An 11,039-nucleotide genomic window follows, 5' to 3' on the forward strand; every position below is an offset into this window, starting at 1 on the left:
GGGGGAATTATCTAGCCTAGTCAGTGAGGGATGCACTGTACCACCACCCATGCTGGCCCTGTAACATGGAATATTCTGTCTTCCAGAGTCTTCTCCCAACAAACAAGTATTGGAACTGCTCTGATTCTCTCCCTCTGATTTTCTCTCTCTCTCTCTCTCTCTCTCATACACACAGATGCTCTCCCCCTCCCCGACCTTGATTGCTCAAGAGAAAGGCTGTGGAGAAGGGGGGGAGGGGAGGCTGCTCTCTTGTTAAGACACAAAGGGATTAGCCCCTAGTGCGTTAATGGCACACACTCCATGACTGGCTTGGCACGAACCTTGGAGCAACAATCCAACCCAGCGGGGGCTTTAGTGTTTGGCAGGGGAGGGGCTGTCTGAGGCAGGAACTGATGTGATGCCAGCATGAGGCTTGCTTTGCCAATAGCAACTCATGTCCCACTTGGGATCAAATGGCTTCAGCCAGCCTTAGGGGAGGACCATTATTAGATCCATCGCCTCCATGTCTCCTTTTGCCAGGTATCCATTCCCACTGCCGCCTTTTACCCACCTGCCCTCATGGCCCGGCGACTACCTCTTACTCCCCATCTTCATTATCTTCTAATGGCCTGCCTGTTCGCTTGACCGTGGAAAAAGAGTAGAGTAAAAATCACAATGATGATAGAAAATATCTGATTAGCGGTGGCACTTCTGTGATGTCGCAAATAGTTGGTAATCTAATTTGCCAGGCGCTTTTTTGTTGTTGTTGTACTCGGTCATGAAAGGAAAGCTCTGCACACTGATTTTTCTAAATTACCCAAGTGTCAGGATGCAGGGGTGGTTTATATTTTTTAAAAAATAGGCCAAAGATAGCCCTGTTCAATGTTGAACACATTTTTCACCGTGACATAAACAGCATTTACTAGACCAAATTATTTCTTTAGAATTGGCAAAGAATTGTCTTTGATTTTATCAGGTCCTTCCCCAGGAGGTTTCAAGAACCTCTATTATACTAGAAAAGAAGGAAGGAGAGCCTGGGAGGGAATTACTGATCAACCACCATATTGTGAAATGATGATAAGATATTCCCGAGCCTGGGTAGTGTGGGGAGTATCACAACATAAAGAAGAACCGTGTGGGATCCAGTCTAAGACACTGGTTCTTAACCTTGGGTTACTCAGGAGTTTTGGACTGCAACTCCCAGAAGCCTTCACCACCAGCTGTCCTGAATGGGGTTTCTGGGAGTTGCAGTTCAAAAGCATCCGAGTAACAAAGGTTAAGAACCACTAGTCTAAGAGACTGACCAGATGCTCCAATGGGAAGCCCGTAAATTGGACAGGGACACAAATAGTCCTCCCCACTTCTATTCCCCAGCAACTGAGACTTTGAAACCTACTGCCTCTGGTTCAAAGAGGCAACATAAAGCCCTTCTAACTAGCTACTACTAGGAGCCATGATGAATTTGTCTAATACCTTTTAAAGCAAGTTTACATCCTTCACTATATTTTGGAGGAGCAGTTTCCATAGTTTAATTACAGACAGGGTGAGAATTTTTTTTCCCCAGGCTCTCCTGAATCTCCAGCCATTCTGCTGCAGTGGAGATGGTGTTAGGTGAAAGGGTAGGTGCATGGGCTTCTCCTTCGCTGTGTTCTCTACACTATTGAGAATATCGCATTTATTCCTATTGTGCCCTCCTTCCTAAGCCAGAAAGGGTCTTCCCAACTTTGTAATCTTTCTTCCTAAGGCAATGGTTCCCAACCTTATTTCCCCATATATTCTTGGACTGACACTCCCAGAAGCCTTCACCACTAGCTATGTTGGGCAGGATTTATGGGAGTTGTAGTCCAAGCACATCTGGGGACCCAAGGCTGGGAAGCACTGACCTAAGGGATGAAATGTTTCAGCTCTCGGACAGGACTGGAGGCAGGAAAGTGGAGTTGGAGGTGAGGACAGATAGTCTGGTGAGATTGGAGAGGGAAGTGAATAACTTTACCTATTTTGAATGGGAGGGACAAGCCCTTCGAGAGCCCTGCCTGTCTGTTGAACATTTAGTGGGATATGTTGATGTGGTGCTAGCAATGACATTGGACGGAATTGAACTGGATGGGGGGGGGCTTTAAAAAGAGGAGGCAAGCGCTTCCAGGATGCTGCCTCTTCTTCATCATTATTTCCTCTGCCCTACACACATGGATGGAGATATTCTGAAGGATAAATCAAATGTAAGAAAAGAGAGAGGCAGCAGCATGATTGAAAATGTTCAGGGAGGCAGCCACGTTATAGTCTGCTTCAGCATGAACAACAAAAATCAAACAACAGCAAAATCTTGTAGGACCTTTATTTACTAAGATTTATTTTGTGGATCTGTAGATTAGATTGCCTCTGAAGTACTGGATGTGATCCACAAAAGTTAAAGCTAAAATAGATCTGTAACTCTTCAAGGTGCCACCAGACTTCATTTTTGTTTGTTCGCTTTTCATCATGCATGAGTGATAATATTCTCCCGCATATAATGGGTTCTGAGGGTTGGGGGCATTTGGTCCTCTGGGTGAAGGAGGGTAGCTCTGAGGACAAGGCTAAAGGAATAACAAGACCAGCAGCTTCTTCTACTATAGGGAAATGGAAACAGTTCTCTCTTAATTGTCTCTGTGAGGTACGAAACGTGAAACAACAATGTGAGAAACAATGGTGTCACTGACAATGTTCAAAGGTTTGGTGGGAAGAAAGGTATCACTGCCTCACTGTTTTCCAGGTGGACCTAAAATCAGCCTACCTTGTTTCAGAAGATGTATGAATTTATCCTAATTTTAAACAATACCATCTCAGATGATGATGATGATTATCATTATTATTATTATTATTCCAAATGAAAGTTCCTTTTTCCTTGTGCATCTACAGATGGGTCTGAGAAGCAGTGATGATGGCAGTCATGAAGAGGAAGAGATGGAGGAGATCACACTGAATAGAGAGCCAGCCTGATGTAGCGGCTAGGCATGTTGGACTGAGACATGGGAGATCCAGACTGAAGTCCCTATTGGGCCATCTAACTCACCAGGAGACCCTGGGCTATTCGTTCTCTTTCACTCTAACTTTATGATGATGAAGTGGAGAAGAAGGACAGCCTTAATCTCTTGATCTCTTGGAGTAAACCCTTGATCTCAGTGGAGTAAAGAGGTGAAGTAACCAATAAATAATTAGTAGTCAGCATGTGGTTCCCAAGAGAATTTATTCTCCTAAACAAAGCTGAGGAGAAAGCCAAGTAAGTGGCAAACCACCTGGTGACTAGTTCAGTCACAAATTTGGTCTCTCATCTCAGGCAGGTCCTCTGAGACAAACCTTATTGCACAGACACCCTTGTCCTTGCCCCACGACTGTGGGGAATTGTGCCAATCAATCCCACAGAAGGGAAGGTAAAATGCACTGCAGCCACCATAGATTTCCTTCCTATGAAGCTGAAGTCAAAACCCTTCCAGTCTCACAGTCATGCAACTACTACCAGACTTTGGTGCTAGACAAGGGATCCTGCCTATCTCTGGGCCCTCCAGCTGAGGCTGAAGAGCTGGTGTAGGCCTCCAAGGAGTCAGCTGTGCCTTTCCACAGACAGCTTGTGGGGCCGGGAGAATACAGGGAGAACAGCCAGCAGGACTTAGTGCAGACAAGAACCCAGCCAAGCCAGGATTCTGTGGCAAGCATTTGCTCGGAGTTACAGAAGGAGGTCTGTGTGGCTCTTATCGTACAGTACTGGCAACTGCTTGGGTTCATGAGTCACATTGCTCCTGCCTGAGTATTTCCTCTCAGACCCAATTCTCTTTGTTTTGCCTACTCTACCCAGAATCGAAAACACACTGGCACAACATGACTGCTTTTTTGCCAAGGGGAGGGGGAGACTACTAGAAGTGGTGGCGGCAGTGGCGGGGCGGGCAGGGAGATGAGAGCTGCTGCCACAACACTGGGGAGATGTCTCTGAACAAGGCATCAGGGTCTGCTCAGGCCAGGCCAAAGGCCTTGTAGGCAGGGCAGCCCCAAGAGAGTTTGCTGCCTGAGGCAAAGGGGGAAGTGCTTCCCCCCCCCCATTTCATGTTCGGAAGCTGACGGTGCTGGCAGTTGAATCTTATTTCACTACAAGCAGCTGGATCATGTGTCCCCTGCCATACCTGAGGGAAAGAAGGCTAGTTCAGGGAGTAAAGGGCAGGCTAAGTGGTTCTTTCCTCTAGATGAGGGAAATGGTTAAGGGCTTAGGACAAACCATTAGGAAAGGTGACCGTCGCTGGCCCCCAGCAGCTGCCTTATGAAATGACGGCTAAACTCTGCCTGTTGAGAGACCAGTCCTGACAGCGAGAGAGTGCGGATGAATCATTTTTGAAGCAAATGCACAAGCTGTGATCTTGCAAGACATGCAACGGTGATCACAACTGGCTGGAAGATGGACCACAAGGAGCCCTCTCCTCCCAGGATGAACCTCTGCCTCCTAGTGAGTGCTGCGGATCTTTTTGGCTTGGAGCCTGATGGATTTCAGAGAGCGGCAAAGGCAGACGGCATTGCAGCAGTTGTTATTGTCCTGCACGGGCAGCTTACAAGGTCTGAGAGTGAGTAAGGCCTGTTCAAACAGAACCCTTTGCAATCCCTCTGTTGACACAGCCTGGCTTGGAACGGAGGCACAAAGGGCACCGTGGAGGGGCTGAGACTGAACCCAAAGGACCCTGGTCAGGGCCACCCATGTCCCACCCCAGGCAATGGTGTTCAGCACTCACTCCCCGTGGCTGTAAGAATAGCATTGACACTTTGGCCTCCTAGCTATGCAAGGGCCGTTTGCATGAAGAAAGGAGGCAGCAACCCAGAGTCACCTGCAGTCTATCTCTCAGCAGGCAAGAACAAAAGCTAGAAAGCACCTATGCAGGCAGGCATCTTTCTCTTTCCGTGGCAGGCTCAACTCCGGAAAATGTTTCAAGTAGTGGAGGATCAAACCTTACAGCGTATTGACTCAGTACAGTGCAGTGCTTAAAGCATGGTCTTCCCCAATCTTTCGCACATATGTAATTTGGGGGGTCTACCATGGGAGTCCTGACCAAATCAGCAGAGAGAGTTGGCCCATTCACAAAAAGATGGACCATCTCACCAGTGACAGCAAACCTGTTCCCCGTAATAAAGGCAAACCACTGAGGGTGAAAGAGAAGTAACCAGTCTGAGAAGTCAAATACGAGATAGACCTGCAAGGCCTGAGCTCCAGGGGGGAAAAAACCCCACAACACTTTCGAATGCATAGTTTTTTGCTTCAACACTCGTTTCACAGGAGGTGATTCGGAGACAAGTCAACCTCTTCAAGAAATGGAGATGGGCTCTAAGCCTTATTGCCCAGTTGCATACTTGCCCCAACAAAGCACATCAAAATACCCATTTCACAGAACATAAGCCTTGCTATTAAAAACAAACAATCAACTTTTTACAGATCTTACTTTTTAAAGAAACAGGAGAAGTGGTGTGGAGACGTTGAGCCCTAAAGGAAAGAATCACAGGCATGGTGGTGCCCACAGGCACCACATAGAGGAGCTGAGGGTTAGATGCTTTGGGACAGGAGTGGGAAGATCCGGATTCAAATCTCTGATGAGGCAAGAAGCTAACTTCATAAGTCGACAAAGAAAAAGGTCATGTGTGGTACTTATACACAATCCGAAGACAAGGCTGGGGGAACACTGTTGATCAAACCACTAAAATCTCACACACAGGGAGTAGTTTTTGAGGAACTGCACAGCAAAGAGGAGAGAAGCTTTAATCTCGTCCCCAGTCTGTTCCCCCACTGGCCAGCTGATGACTGATCCACTGGATGACACTGGGAATTTTTAAAAGCAGGCACTCTTACAGAGCTTACAGGCTGCACAGAGAGCAGCCAGGGGACATGGTTTGCCCAGATCTGTTGAATACCCACTTGTATTTGTCTCTTTTCTGCTAAAGGAAGAGCTTTGAACCCCCTCCTGAAACTATTTCCAGAAACTATTGCTCCACAAATGTTTGTACAAAGACATTTATGCTGCATTCCATTGATCCCTGGGAGGGCATCCCTGAGGCCATAGGGTGGTGGAGGCCTCCTCGGAGGGATGAAAACAAGAGGCCTGGCTTCAGACAGTCCAGCCTTGGAATCCCCTCCTCTTCCAGCAACAGCAAAATGTCCCATGGCCCTTGGTTCTCCAAGGCTGGCAAAAGCAAAACAGGGATGTTCTTTGGGCAAGCCTGGGAAGAACCCACAGGATCCATATGCTTCCTATACTCCTCCCATCGGCCCCTGGAATGGTGTGGAGAGGATGCCCTATAGCTGGCAGCCACAGTTTCACTTTCATTACAACCAACAGGAGAAAAATTGGAATGGGGAACCAAAATTGGAGATAAAAGCATTTTTTTTTCTCCCTACCTCGTATCCTGCCAGTATATCCAAGCAGGGCTTTGGAACAAGGTCTTTTCTCTGGCTTCAGATCGCTCACATATATCCCTCCCATAGAATCACACTGCACATGGATTTACCTTCTTTACGATGTCTGTGGAATAGAATATTCCCCATCTGGGTTTATGTGGAATCCTTTAGCACTATGAGTTGAAGACTGCAATCCTGTTCATATCTAACACAGAGTAAGTCTCACTGAACACAGCATGACTTTCTTCCGAGTAAACTTGCACTGTTTGGATTGCATGGTCAATGAATAATTTCAATTGGAATGTTGTTTTTTGTCAGGCGGAGGATTCTGTTGGAGAAACCACTGCTGGATGCTGGAAGCTGCAATCCAGTTCGCATCACCTTGGATCTGGGCCCTTATGTAGCCTGAGTGAACCATCTCGTGGGCATGCAGTGAGACAAGGATGCAACAGAATCACTATGCCCTCCAGTCGGTTTTTCAAGTCAAACTGAAATTTTGTTATACTATTGCAAATGAACTACCAGATGTTTCTGGTTATGTGATAAAATATCAAGAGGCGCTGAAAGAAAATTAATAATTTTGGATTGGCAGGGAAGTGATCATAGACATTTGAATGTGTTCTGGAAGTGAGCACAGAAAAGTTAAGACTAGAGATGGGAGAGTATTCGTATACGAATACCCCCCCCCCCCGCACAGGTGGACATAATGAGGGTCCGGCCTCCTGGGGCCGGACTGTCCACTCACCTTCTGCTACTGCTGTGGGCTCTGCACTCCCTTCCTATAGCTCTGGAGTGCCTGGTTGGCAAGCCACTCTTCGACCTGGCAGGGAGGCTTGTTGTCCCGCCTTCTGCCAGGAGCGGCTCGCCAACTGCAAGCTCCGGAGCGATAGGAAAGGAGTGCAGAGTCTGCAGCAGCAGCGGAAGGTGAGTTGACAGTCTAGACCCAGGGGGGCGGACCCTTGTTATGTCTACCTGTGCAGGGTGTATTTGTATACGAATACCCCCATGTCTAGTCAAGAGAAAGAGAGCTGTGCGTGTAACAGGTCCCTATGTATTCCACTGCATGAGTGCTATTTTATTCTGTTGCTTTTAAAAATCTGAAGCGAAGACTGCCTCTGAGTGTGTACCAATGGAGACCAGCCATTCAGACCCTGCCCATCAGTGATTAAGGCCATATCCTCTTTATTTATTTATATGCTACATAGGATTTCTCATTTTTCCTCCAGTGAGCTCAAGGTGGCTTACAACATAGCTGTCTTCCCTCTCATTTTACCCTCAGAATAATTTTAGGAGGCAGGCCAAGCTAATACAGTGAGTTTCATGGCTTATTGGTGCCTGGAACCAATAAGCCACCTTTACACCACACTGTCTTAGAGAGCAGGGCTTCATGATACAGCTGAACTCTAGCTGTCATTTCACAAATGAAGCTTTGGGCAGCCACCAAGTCTCAAACAGAAAGGCTCCCTCAAGCTACTAAACTAAACATGGCTTTCCACTAAGCTATATAAAGGCTTGTGCCAGGTAGGGCATTGTGGCAAATTAGCATTATATCATATCACCAGTGTTCCAGCAGGGTTTGAGTGTCATCCGACCAATAATAATAATAATAATAATAATAATAATAATAATAATAATAATAATAATAATAATAATAATAATAATAATAATAATAATACGTGTGATGGCACAATCCTTCTTTAACGCACCCAGGTTAATGCATGAGATACACAGAGCAGATCCTTTGCTCTGCTCACATCAATTGTACTTCAGACACAGAGGATCTAATGCACATGGCTGGAATGACGCAGGCAAGAAAGCATTGTGGGAGGTTGTTTGTCACATTTGGGCTTAGTAAGCCAGGAGGAAGGATAGAAGAGTGGATATTTAGCATGACGAATCTCTGAGCAAAGGATGGCATTAGACCTCAAGGCAAAGGTAGAATGACTGAGATTGGAGAGCATGTGTGCACATCTGTCTGTCTGGAAATGTTTATAGTCACCATTGCATCACCTTTACAGTGTCAAATGTTACACATCAAGGTACTCAGCATTGTATAGTGGACAAAGTGACGGACTAGGCCTGAGAAGACTTGGGTCCAACTCCCCACTTGGCCAAAAAAACTCCCCATGGAATGGCACTGCTAAGACAGCTCCTTAAATATCTCACTTCTTGCGAACACTGTTAAGATCACTATAACTCAGATGCACACTGATGGCATGTAACACACAAACATGTTACTACATAGATTTTTTTCTTTTTCTTTATTTATTATTATTATTGAGAATTCTGATTTTAATTTAGGAAACTCCTACAATTTCTGGGCTTCTCTCCATTATAGAAAAAAAATTATTAGAATCAGGAAGCAGTACTATGTGAAAGCTTACAAATTAGAAGTGGCCTTTGTGGGACTTTTTTTTTCTCCAACAGTCAAGACTTTTGCTCTCTAAACATTTGCAACAAATCCCATAAATGTACTTCAAGTCCCTCATACATACTGTTCTCTATGCCAAATGCTCTTGCCACCAAATGTTTAAAATTCCTCAAAAACTGGCAAATGCTACCAGATTAAGGACACGCTTCCACTTTCACATAATGCTGAAACATTTACAGCCCAGCATAGTTTATCCATTTTGTCCTTGAAGATTTATGGGTTTTTCTCCTGTAAAGCATTTGGTTTCCTGAGTACAGACATTTAAATCTATTACAAGAGAAGTATATGATGCATTTTGGATGGACTTAGAAATATTCATAATGCGCCCAGCCAAGACCATTTGATGGGACTATTTAGGAGTGGAAGGACCAAAGGAGGAGGATTGAATTATATAGTGAGGAGGGAAAAGCCCTGCAAGGCATTTTTAAAAGGATGAGTTGATGATCCATTCTATATTACAAAACCCAGAATTTAATTCACAGGAATCTCACTGCTCAAATGGCTTTTGTGAGAATTTGCTATACAAAACCGAAAGATCATCACACTCAAGCAAGAGAAATTGAGCCTAGAAAAAAAAGAGAGGACTTTGTTACTTATATCTCTCCCCTCCGCACTGCTGTCCTGGACTAGTTTATAAGGATTCGTAGTCAGAACCAACTCAGGAAGCCAACAAGAAAATATAAATATCATTGTATACACATCAAGAGACTGGTGCGATAGCTGCAGATCTCTTAGTTTTCATAATCTCCTGCCTTGGTGGCGATTCTAGAGAAGGAGAGACTGAAGTGTCCCCATGCCCAGATCCTACAGGCAGTAGATGTGCTCTCACTACTGGGAGAAAGGCAGAGTAGAAATGAAATGAAACAAAACAAAACAGAAACCCAAATGCAGGTCAATTAATGCAATGGCATCAGCTGTAGCAAAAAGGAAGTGAAAGACCAGGTTTGGCTAAGGGTGTTAGGTGCAGGCGCCCTGCCGTTATCCTGTGTGTCTGCGTGTTGTTGGAACAGCAAGCTTAGGAAATTTCACAGGAGATAGTACTATGTTGATAGGAATAATATTGTCGGTAAACCCAGCCAATGTGTAACCCCACACATTCCTAAACACAGTCCTCAAGCAGCCCAGGAGTTCATTTACACAAGGAGGGCCATTTTTAGCACCTCAAGTTTGAATATCAACAAAAACACCCAGACGAGAAAATCCTACTTATCCTTTCTAACTTCCGCAAGGGGCCATAGGAGGATTATACTCTACACACGCTGTTGAGCACTTCAGACTGACTTGCCTGAATGAGTAGCAACACACTACCTCTTCAAGAAACTTTGTTCAAACAGGTAGCCTTCTGCCCACTACTTCTTTAAAACAACAACAAAGAACAACTACATTCATTAGAGGCGTTTGTACTAGTGATCAGCTAGATTCCATTCTCAGTGAATTTTGCAGACCTACAGAACCGTTTATCATTCCCCAGTGCATTGAACTGATTTTTTTTCCCAAAAGAGAGCAGCCCCCTTACTCTGTTGCAGCAGAAGCAAACACAGACTCTTGTGGCACCTTGAAGCGTATCTATCACATCAACTTTTGTGAACTAAAGCTCACTTCAGCAAGTGCTGCAAACTCTTATTGCCTAATAAATGTGTTAACCTTTAAGACACCACAGGTCCAGGCTCATGTTGTTTGTCCCTTTGCACTACTGGATGACATTAACAACAATATATTCTTGTTAGGGGCCAACAGAGTGACCCCGAACATCAAGGTGAGTGAGATGTTTAACAAGAGGTTTTACCCGTTACACACACACACACACACACACACATGTGTACACTCATACACCTGAGTTTCCACAGCCAAGTAAGGGTTTGAATCCAGGTCTCTTGAGTCCTTAGTCCAACACTATCGACTACACCATGCTGGGAATCACACAGCATACATATACAGACATAGACACCCACCCGCAGATCCCTGTACATTAGGAACTAATTCTTCCATGTTTACCCTTTATTAAACTAATTATTTCCACCAGTTGTTCCCCCCCCACACACCTCCTGGTGACGGTTCACGTGGGACAAGCGCATTCTCAAAATGTTGTTTGCCCAGGCCACGGGCACACGGTTCTCCCCCCCCCCCCCCCGCCACCTTTCCTCCCGCAGGCAGAGCAGATTGTCATTAGTATTCATCAAGTCCGGCCAGGTGTTGGGAGGCTGGCTGCGTGGCCAGGTTGCTGCTAAG

The 11,039-nt window shown here is 45.5% G+C and overlaps 1 protein-coding gene across 2 annotated transcripts in view; it reads right to left on the reverse strand.

Annotated features, from left to right (window-relative positions):
* Window positions 1–11,039, reverse strand: part of GCGR (glucagon receptor) — a 49,883-nt gene that overhangs the window by 37,467 nt on the left and 1,377 nt on the right. The window lies entirely within an intron of this gene.

The sequence above is a fragment of the Pogona vitticeps genome, chromosome 2 (genome assembly GCF_051106095.1).
Source record: "Pogona vitticeps strain Pit_001003342236 chromosome 2, PviZW2.1, whole genome shotgun sequence".
NCBI classification, from domain to species: domain Eukaryota; kingdom Metazoa; phylum Chordata; class Lepidosauria; order Squamata; family Agamidae; genus Pogona; species Pogona vitticeps.